At 48.8% G+C, this 7,610-nt stretch overlaps 1 protein-coding gene across 1 annotated transcript in view; it reads left to right on the top strand.

Annotated features, from left to right (window-relative positions):
- The first annotated feature begins 735 nt into the window (after nt 1-735).
- Nucleotides 736-7,610, top strand: part of Rnf152 (ring finger protein 152) — a 63,292-nt gene continuing 56,417 nt past the window's right edge. Inside the window, exon 1 of the mRNA XM_013018994.1 lies at nt 736-833. The gene's annotated coding sequence lies outside the window, so the exon portion shown is untranslated. The remainder of the gene's footprint in view (nt 834-7,610) is intronic.

Here is a 7,610-nt window from a genome sequence, read left to right as displayed (position 1 = left end):
GGGGGGGTGTCCCCTCCCTGCGAAAAGAGGGCGCAGCGGCGGGCCAGGTTGGGGGGGGGTCTTTGGTGCGGACGCGCGCGCCGGGGGAGGGGGGCGCTGGCTGTGGAAGGGCAGAGGCAGGACAAAGCAGCCTGGATTCGTGGGGTGCTGCCGGTGCGGCGGCGGCGCGCCCCGATCCCTTCTGGAGTAGGGGTGTGGTGGAGGGGGTCCCCAAGTCCAGCGGCGCCGCGCCGTTTGGGGGAGGGGAAGAGTGGAGACGGAGACCGCGACTTGGTGAGGGGGCCGACGGGGGCGATCGCGAAGAAGGTGCGGGTGGCTGCGGCGCCGGGGCGCGTGTGTCTGGGCGGGTGGCGCCCCGCATTCCCTGAAGACCGGGTTCACCCAGTGTCGCGTCGCTGCCCCAAGATGGTCTTCTCCCTCCCGGGTTCCTAGCTTTCCGAGGGATGACGGTCGGTCGCCCGCCGTCGCCGCCGCCGCCGGGCAACTTGGGGGCGGGGAGAGGGGGAGACTGCGGAGGGGAGGGATCAGGGGGGGGGGTCCACATCCCAGGCCGAGGATTTGCGGCGTTACGCCCCCTCCTCGTCCCGCCGTCCCCGCTCGTCCCGGTTGCTCCCCGCCCCCCCCCCATCTCGGGGCACCCTCTCCGGCCTCGCCGGCGCGCCCCGCGGGGTTCTTGGGTTCCTTTGGGCGCTGCGCGCGCGTCTAACCCGACTGCGTGCGTTCCGCCGCAGGCTGAACAAAGCTCGGACTGAATTGTGCCTCCCGGACGCGGACCGCTTCCACCTGATGTCATCACGCAGAAGGGGGTGAGAAGGGACTCGTGACAGATTCAGGTAACGCTGGACCATCTGGGTAGCTGCTGGGGTGTCTCTGGGTCCCCCGGGCCCACAGGGCTGGCGCGGGGCTGCATCTTGGGAGCCTTCCTTCCCAAGTATCCGAAGGAGCCGGGACTGCTGAAACTCTTGATCCCGAGAGAGAAATGACGAATGGCTTCTTTTCTTCCCATTGGAGAGGTCGTTGGGGGCCCGGGTACCTCGGAGGTTGTATGAATTCCACCTGGCTGATGGGTATTTTGACCTAACCAGTCTGTAGGCAGGTGTTTTGGACCGGGGGGGGGGTGGGTTGGATGGAAGGCAGCGTTCTAACCTACAGGAATATATTTTGGCTTCAGTCTGTAGTTGGGGTATTCCTTAGTGGTTGAAAAGGTCGCCTTGTAAGGCTCGATCATAAATCTGACGACGCTCAGTGAGAGCTTTGGCCAAATGCTGTGACCTTATGAAGTGGTCGTCTCTGTCCCTTATCCTTTCTCTGCTACAGTGTTTCAGCGTCAGGAGAGTGGGGCTGGTAGCTCAGTGCCTTTGTGGTGTCTGGAAAGGTTGTTGGGGGACCAGAAAGAGAACAGAGAAACTGGGGCCTTTAGTTATCTTGGATGTGGTCGTGAACCATTAGACTCTCATTTTGCATTGTTTTTTCCCCTCCAAAAAAACCTCTGGCCAGTTCTTTTTCTTTCCAAGGATGGTTGTGTTTGTTTATCCACCTAACCCGCCCAAGGGTGATCTTGATTTTTGAAGTTTGGCAGACTTAACCTTCAGACTTCACCTTGGCCTTGGACTTCTGTCCTAGAGAGCCAAGCCCAGAGCATCCCACCCAAATAGACTGAGGTCTCAATTGTTGAGGAAATGGGCTCTTGGATTCTCCTCCTGGGAGACAGATTGCTGAGGGCCAAAGGCTACTAAAGCTGTACTCTGCTGCTGACTCAGGGCTTGGCAGATGTTCTTTAACCCTCTGTCTCCTCTCTCCCCCCCACCCAAAATCCCTTGAAAAATAAAGTTTAATGTGTGTCATTCACCTGTAAGGTAGCCTTGTTATGGAAGGGGACTTTAAAAAGAGCAAATGATACCTGCATTTATTTATTTATTTTACTAAAAGCATTCTATCTCTAGGGGAAGCAGTTATCTAGTCCCAGATGAAACAAAGGCCATTACTTTGCAAAGATGGAATTAGTAATCTGGTGCCGGGAGAAAGGTATTTTGACAAGTGATTTTATGTCAGCAGTAATCCAGGGTGTGTACTGTTGTGTTGCTGTAGGAGGCAGACCCACCTGATGGGATAATAGACAATGTAAAAATGCACCAGAAACAAGGGTGTGGTTTAAAAAAAAACAGAACAAATAAATTCTTCACTTACAAAATTCCACACGGGACAACTACAGCTTGCACATGCAAATGCATGCCCTAGAACAAAGCTAGCTACTGTACTGGGCTAGTTTTCACTGTGATTTTAAGTTATGTACAGAGATAAATAAAGCACTGTATTGATGTCTAATTTCTTTTTTATTGGGAAGGAGGCTCCCTACCTCCAGCAATGTGTTTAGCTGTAGTTTGGCGGAGTCAAGCTTTGCTTCTAGCACCTTTCTCAATAGGTGTTTATGGGCAGCAGATAGAGACACGTCTGTGAGAATGTCAAGGGGCGTGGGTGAAGGCTAGACACAAAGTGAATCACCTTCAGGAAGCTTACAAGAAGATGGAGAAATGGGGGCCTGATTGTCACTGGTTCCTTAGCGCTTCTGAGGAGGCAGGTGTATTGATCCATCCTCTGCTTGAATGCCCCTTTTCAGGGGGAGCTCTGGCTATCTGAGTGGCTGGGTCTGGGGTCAGCCTGTGATAGCTTTTTCTTCATAGTCCTTGAACTCTTCAGTGGAATCTTACAGGATCAGGGTGATCCTACCATGGTTGGGAGGTCATTTGGCGTTCACTTCTTCCAGTCTGTCCTGCTCCTACCTTCTCCTTCTCAACTCAAGGTGTTTAGTCCCTGTTATCTTTCAATTTTGAGACAAATTCTACTTTTTGGTATTACCTCCTTCAGAAAACAGATTAGGGGTGGAGAGACTTTTTGCAGTTCTCTCTTTTTAAGCAATGCTGTGTCTGTGGCAGGGGTTAGATTATGCTGTGGTAATAATGATCTCCGAATATCAGTGCTAAATTCAGGTTGTTTTTGTTTGAGGCTGGATGTCTAGCATCTCTTGCCAGTGGACCCCGCTCTGAGCTTGGTCATAGATCATTGCAGAACTGGAAAGGAAACATTACAAGCTGTCACTCTAGCAGCTGGTGCCCCCCACCTAGAAGAGCAGGGTACTACTCCAGCAACAAACACTCAGGTGTTTAGTATTTCAGAGTAGACACAGGTGAACTGGGTATGGGTGAGTGTCTCCGGTACTTTCCACACTGATCTGATCCAGAAAAGAGAGTTTCTACCTTGTGTCCCACAGGGTCTGACTGGGTGCTTCGAGGTATTTTGTGTCCCAAAGCATTGATTGAACAAGATCTTATACTGGTTATCAAATACAGTTGTAATAGTCATCTTTGTTTTGGTCTGTTTGGAATACTGGCTTAGGAATGAGGGGCCAGTAGCTGTTTCCCAGCCCTGTGCTTAGGAGGTTGTGTTATATAATACAGAGGTGTCTCATACTTACTCTCTCTTGCCATCTGCTGTTTTTCGGAGACTTACTGAGCTTGCTTGGAACAGCCCAGGTCTAAAAAGAATATCAGATGGGCCTGGACCTTCAGGCAGCAAATGCAACAGGTAGCCCTGGTGGAGGGAGGAATAATAGGCTTTAGGGTTGGCCAAAGTGATTTGGTCACTTCGTAACTTGGATTTTGTTGTTGTTGTTCCAGTACTGGGGCTTGAACTCAGTGCCTGGACACTGATCCTCTTCCATTTGAGCTACAGCTCTACTTCCAGCTTTTTGGTGGTTAATTGGAGCTGTGTCTCATGGATTTGCTTTGAACTGTGATCCTCAGATCTCAGCCTCTTCAGTGGTTAGGATGACAGGTGTGAGCTTTATGGCCAAAAGGCTTTTTCACGCCACGTGGATCATCAAGCACGCAGAATTCTTGCACATTTATGTTGGTATGAGGGTGGTGAGTTTGAAAGCCTTCTCTGCTGTGGAATAGGCCTGGAGGCTGTGGAATAGGCCTTACCAGGGGTACAGATCAAGCAGTTGGCAGTTTGCAGAGAGATACGGCTTTGGGAAGAACTAGCCACTCACATATCCTCATCCACACTGCCACACTGGGAGAATTGCATACATACATTAGAATTTTTAAGAGTTAGAGTGGAATGGAATTTAAGAATGGAATTTCACAAAATGGTATTGCTTCTGGCTCAGTCACCTTGGAGAAGTTGTTTTTAAAGAACATTCTCTGAATAGGTGACACAGTAAAGTGGCCAAGTTACCCTCCGAGTCACAGTGACTGAGAGGACACTGGTATGATTAGCTTAAGGATGGAGAGCTCCCCCCTGGGCCAGCTTCATCTCAGTGACAAAGTTCACCCAAGGGGGTTCTGAGCTGGAAGATGAGCAGCTGAGAGGACCAGCCATAGCCACAGACTATCCGAGAACCAAGTGTTGTACTATGGTGTTGTACTAGGTCTTGAATTCAGGGTCCAGGCCTTGGACCTTAACTTTTTTGGCTCAAGGCTAACATGCCACCATTTATTTGAGCCACAGCTCCACTTCCAGCTGTTTTGCTGGTTAATGGGAAGTAAGTGTCCTGTAAGTTTTTCTGGCCCAGCTGCCTTCAAACTGTGATCTTCAGATCTCAGCTTCCCGAATAGTTAGAATTACAGTCAGGAGCCACTGGCCCCCACCTCAAAATACATTTCTATGTTGTGTGTGGCCTTTGAGTCCTGCCCTCTTGAGTGCTGTTTTGAAGACAGCCGTTTGGGGGGGGGGCGGGGGAAATGAGTAAGGCCTGGTACCACCTGTAGAGGTCTCCACCACAGGAAAGGAGGAAGCTTCTGGGCTTCCTGTTCCTTTCTGTACAAGGTAGGCCCTGCATCTGCCTCTAGGATGGAAATCCTAGTTGAGATATGTGCTTCCGACTTTTTCTGTTTCTAGTTGACTTCAACGGCCAACATAGGACTTAAAGAGAAGTCTCTAGCAGAATCTGTGGAACTCCTATTTTCTTTTGGTTCTTGAGGCCCTATGTAGTAGACCACAATGAGCTACAGAGGCTTAGCCCAGTTGGAGGGGTCCTTTGCCAGCTCCTGAGAGTAGAGGAGTTGAATCAGTGAACCACTTGATGTGTTGATTCCTGTATCAATAAGTCCGAGCAAGCCCCCTGGATGCTGTCAGTCAGTCACCTGGACCCCTGCGGCAGCTCAACTCCACACAGCAGGGAAGGGGCTGATCAGATGGAGAGGTGCCGCCATCCATGCTCCTTTCCATGTCTAAATGTAGGTAGGCACACTGGCTGCCAGTCTCACTCAGGTTGGCTTCGACAAGGACTGATGAGATTTTCATTAAAGCTTTGACAGACACATGGGCATAGGGAGCTTTATTATTAATGCTGCTATTCTGCTTATTAATAGATTAACTGGCCCTCTTTGTAATAGTCTCTACATCTCCCTTAGGTTTATCCATGCCATGTCTGGCTGTGGCCCTGTTTTTTCCCTGGGCTATGAGAGTGTGCACCTGGTCTCTGCCTTGTTCCTCACAGGCACTCTTAAGACCGGGAGTCTGTTTATTGTATTTTAGTTTTTGTGGGTTTTTGGACTTGAGGCATGAATTCAGGGCCTAGTAGCTGTCCTTAGGCTTTTCCACTCAAGACTAGCACTCTTCCATAGCTCCACATCTGGCTTTTTGCTGGTTGATTGGAGATAAGAGTCGTTCTTGCCCAGGCTGGCTTTGAACCTCAGCTCACCACCTCCTGAGTAGCTAGGATTAACAGGCATGGGTTGCCAGCACCAGCCCAGGACGCTGTTTTTTAATGGTCATTTTTTTCCCTGATAACTTTTGGTGTCTGCTTTTTTTTTTCTTTTTCTTCCTCCTCCCTTTTCCTCCCTGTCTCTTGATTCTCCTTTTTCTCCTCCTCCTCCTTCATTTTTTTTTATTATCACAAGTTATACAAGGGGGTTTCCTTGACTTTTCCACACTTGTAAACAAAGTATCCTGATCAACTTCACTGCCTTCCTTTTCTTCCCCCTAAGGAGGGGAAGTACACATTGTTGCCTTTCCTTTAGAGTTCTTTGAAACTTGACTCTAAACTTCCTAATAACTTCTAGACAACTTTGGCCTTTATTCCAACTTTGAAACTCCAAATTCACCAGAGTGGTTAATCCATAGTTGATGCAAAGTGCTTTTGCACCCTTCAAGCATGGTGTGACCAGAACTGCCTTAAAAAAAGTTCGATTCAGTGCTTAGCCTCATCTCATTTCATGTGTTGACTGACTCATTCATCAACCCATTTTTTATGTTCATTCACGTCCATTCATTCTAGGAGGAGCACTTGCATGGAAGGGCTTGTATTAAAGAGTCTGCTTAATTGCAAAGAACCGAGCCTCACTCAAGCCAGTTTACATAAGCGAAGGTACATTGAGGAGATGCCCTGGGCTTGCTTCTGTCACCAAGCCACATCCTAGAGTCTACATGCCTAGGATCCTCCCAGCCATGGCTCATCCTGGCTCCCCACTTGTGTTGGACCCTGTTCAAGATATTTGTCACCCTATCTAGGTATATGAACTGCTCAGTAAATTACCGGTGGTGATTTTGACGTATGGTGATGAAGAAATTATAAATGCTTTCAGCCTGTACTCTTCAAGGAAGTTAGAGAGAAGCTTATTTGTACGAGTTTCATATATTTGCATTAATAATGATTAAATGCTGAATCCAATTTGAATGACCAGGCTGCTGTGTGCATACCAACATGCTTGGAAGGTGGAATCCTCACTGGGGGAGGGGGTCATTCTAACAAAGTTAGTTCTAGTGATGTGTTTTTCAACTTCTGTTTGCCTGTGTAGGAGGGAAGGGAAGGGAAGGGAAAAGGAGGGGAGGAGAAGGGGAGGGGAAAAGGGGGAGAAGGAAAGAGAGGGAAGAGAGGGAAGAGGGAGAAAAGATCCCTCGGTGATATCTAGCAGGTAATGTTAGGGCTGTTCCTGCCCTAGGCCACCCCGCAATCGAATAGAATGTCCTGTGTTGACTGTGTTTGACATGACTGAATGTCAGGAAGCCAACTGACCACCTTACCACCTTGGGCCTAAATGTTTTTCCGGCACACATCTGTGTTACCTCACCTCTTGATTTTGGAATACTCATTCCTATGGTACTCATTTTTGCCACTCAGTGCTATTAGAAAGCAGGACATCGTTTTCTCTGCTTGGAGACATTGGTGGGGAATACACAGCTGCACAAACTTTCTCAGAGGGTTGTGAATGGATCTGAAAAGCTGTCTTGAAACCAGTCTTGGGTGTGATCATGCTTTGCAGTTGTCTCTCTGAGGTAGATTGGCAAATTACTTCCTTACAGGTGAATAGAGGAGATGGAAAGGGACTGGTGAGCTCAGGGGAAGTCCCCAAAATGTGGGGGATTTGCCCATTCATTGCACGACGCTGGCTGTTGTGGTAGGTGAGTAGTACATTACTGAACCATGCTAAATGAGCGATGGGAAAAATAGCTTGGAACACGGAGTCTCAATGAGTAAACCACATATTGGGTAAATTAGTCAAAGATTGAGGGCCTTTGCATGCAAGGCACAATTCTGACAAAAATCTCCAAAGCTTAGTATGTGTGTAGTTATAATAATTTTTTTCTCCTTCCCTCCCTCCCTCCCT

Source organism: Dipodomys ordii, unplaced genomic scaffold (assembly GCF_000151885.1).
Source record: "Dipodomys ordii isolate 6190 unplaced genomic scaffold, Dord_2.0 Scaffold43, whole genome shotgun sequence".
Taxonomy (NCBI): Eukaryota; Metazoa; Chordata; class Mammalia; order Rodentia; family Heteromyidae; genus Dipodomys; species Dipodomys ordii.
The sequence above is the reverse complement of the archived record's forward strand: the minus strand, read 5'-3'. Positions and strand labels throughout refer to the sequence as shown.